Genomic DNA, 2,845 nt, shown 5'->3' on the forward strand with positions numbered 1-2,845 from the left:
TTGCTTAATCACCCCCAATAAACATGCAGAATGAGCATAAGTTCAAGTTTGCCAGTAACAGTTAGGAGCAAAATCCCTCTGGAGGTGCGATTATGGTGGGAGGATTTGGAAAAGTCAGAGCAAGACAAGATCAAACTGCACCTGGGAGGTCTGGCTAATCTGTTGAATGTCAGGCCCCGATGCGACATCATAAAGGCTTTGGTTACATTTTGGGACCCAGCCCACAACGTATTCCGCTTCTCGGATTTTAAACTCACCCCAACCTTAGAAGAAGTGGCAGGTTACATGGACGTCACTGAAGGTTTGAAACACAAATACCTGATCGCTCCAAGAGCTGTGAATTCACACAAATTCATGGATCTGTTGAAGATAAGCAAGGGAGTCCCATACGCTGAACTGGATAGAGGTTTTTCTACCCTGCAATTCATATACCAGAGGTACGGGCACATAGGAGGATTCAATGATCCAGAAAGTGGTGTCTGCAGTAGAGGAAATCTGGCAAAGTGGAATGAGCATAGGTGGTTCGCTTTCATGGTGGCATTCTTGGGCATTGTGGTGTTCCCCGAAAAGATAGAAATATCGATCTGAAGGTGGCTGGAATCGTCAAAGTCCTGATTACCAACGATAAAAGCATCCTTGCTCCTATGGTAGTGTCGGAAATATACCGAGCCCTCACGACTTGTAAGGTCGGGGCAGATTTCTTCCAAGGGTGCAACTTGTTATTACAGATGTGGATGATCGAACACTTGTGTCGCCATCCTCAGTGTATGCGCTACATGTCTACAAACGAAGACTGCATCAAAGGTTATAACCTGAGGGTTTCAGGTTTCCGATTACCAGAAGGGTTTGAAGAATGGATATCCTATCTCCGGGCCATCACTGCAGAACAAATAAACTGGACTTTGGGTTGGCTTCCTGTGGAAGAAATTGTATACATGCCCGCCACTGGTCCTCACTTCCTCTTAATGGGACTTAGAGGTATTCAGCTTTATGCCCCTTACAGGGTGATGAGGCAGTTAGGAAGGTGTCAGGTGGTACACCCGGATGAAGATCTCAGCACTTATGCAGTCGAGGTCAGCAGTGACGACCAATTTCCTGAAAAGACAGTTCGTTTCATATGGGGTGAATGCCAGTACCTGACGACAAATACTCGGGTAGGTGATGTATCTAGAGGTGAAGTCTCGCCGGCCTATCTCGCTTGGCATAATAAGAAGAACATTGCAGAGCGGCCAGCCAAACGGCCTCACCTCTAAGATTTTGTTGAGTCATCACAAGAACAATGGGGCTGGCTCGCAAAAGAGGAAGGTTACCGGGTTGAAATCGGGAAGCTAAAGCGACAAGTTGAAAGGCTTGTATTTGAAAACAACGTGCAAGTCGCCTCGGAGCAGGCTGAAAGAAACAAGCTAGCCCAAGAGAACCAGACCCTGAAGGCCCGCCTTCGCCAAGCCAGTAAGAGTAACATTGACTGACAGAAGCGTCGCTCCGACGAAAGATTGATAGCGAGTTTGAGAAATCAGGTCATCCAAAGCCAAGAAGAATTAGAACAATCAGAAGCTTGCATAGCAAGGATGAAGGTCAAATGGGCAAAAGGTACAATGGCCCGGAGGCAGCGTCTGCAACAGGTCATAAGGGATTATGAAATAAGCATCGGGATATTAAGGGAAACGAACTCCACTCTACATGATCGGATCATCAAACAAGCACGAGACGCTCAGGCTGACAGAAGGCGTTGTTACAATGCAATGGCCTGCATGGAGAGACAAATGAAGTTGTTCCAGGATCAACTTGCCGACAATGCTCAGGCATTGGGACTAAAGAACCGACATATCGGGCAATTGTTCATTGAAAGGGACAACATTCGAGGAAGGATCGACGAAATTGGGCATTACATCTACATGAAATGCCTAGCATGTGAGCAAATACCATGGAAGACCCTCCTTGTTTTCATCATGGGCTGCGTCCACCGGATCATGAATGAATTGAGAAGCTTGCAGAGAGACCTTACACCTAGGGCCGCGAAAGGGCCGAATGATGCCTCGTGGGCCCCTAAGTTGGAAAATTAATCTTTGGTCAAAGTCCTGTTTATTTGGCTTTGTTGCTTTCCCATATGTTGTTTTCTTTTTCTTTTAATCAAATAGGGTTAAGAACTTTGGAGTCTTTACTATTGCTGTTCTTGGCTTAAGTCTGTAATAGCAAAATTTTGATAATGAAATTAAGTGATTCCAGAAGAATTTTTATGTGTCTTTACTTTGTGGCAGAACTACGCCTGGTCTGATTCGCGCGGGGACGTGATACGTAGGCAATCCCCATAAGATTCGACCGCTTTTAATAAAGAAAGAAAGAAATATAAAAATACAGGGTTTCCCAAAGTACTTTAAAAAGGGACAAATGAGCAACCGGGATGACGCATGTTGTTTGAAGCAAAGCATGTACAAACGGTTAACTGCCTAGGAGCATTGCATCCTCTATGTGTTATGATCAAATCTGTTAAACTCTAACGCTAACCAGTTTGTTGTTGTCTGATACCAGACAGTTAGTTGTTAAAGAATTCTGGCCACACACTCTTACCAAACCAGATCCAAAGGACCGGTAGCAACAAGCATGACTACTTTAGAGAATAGTAATGAGGAAGAAAGGCCGATGAGCCAGTTGTTAAAAGAAGCGATGGAAAAGATTGAAAGGATGGTATTAGAGATGAATGCAATGCATCTGGATCTAGACAAAGCACAAAAGAGCCCTGAGCCACTGGGGCACATGCCGGAATACCCTCACTCTGGCCCTTTAACGAGCCTCCCGAATCCCCGTTATCATCAGGAAAGAAGCCCCCATGATTCCCAAGATCCAC

The sequence above is a fragment of the Nicotiana sylvestris genome, chromosome 5 (assembly GCF_000393655.2).
Source record: "Nicotiana sylvestris chromosome 5, ASM39365v2, whole genome shotgun sequence".
Taxonomy (NCBI): Eukaryota; Viridiplantae; Streptophyta; class Magnoliopsida; order Solanales; family Solanaceae; genus Nicotiana; species Nicotiana sylvestris.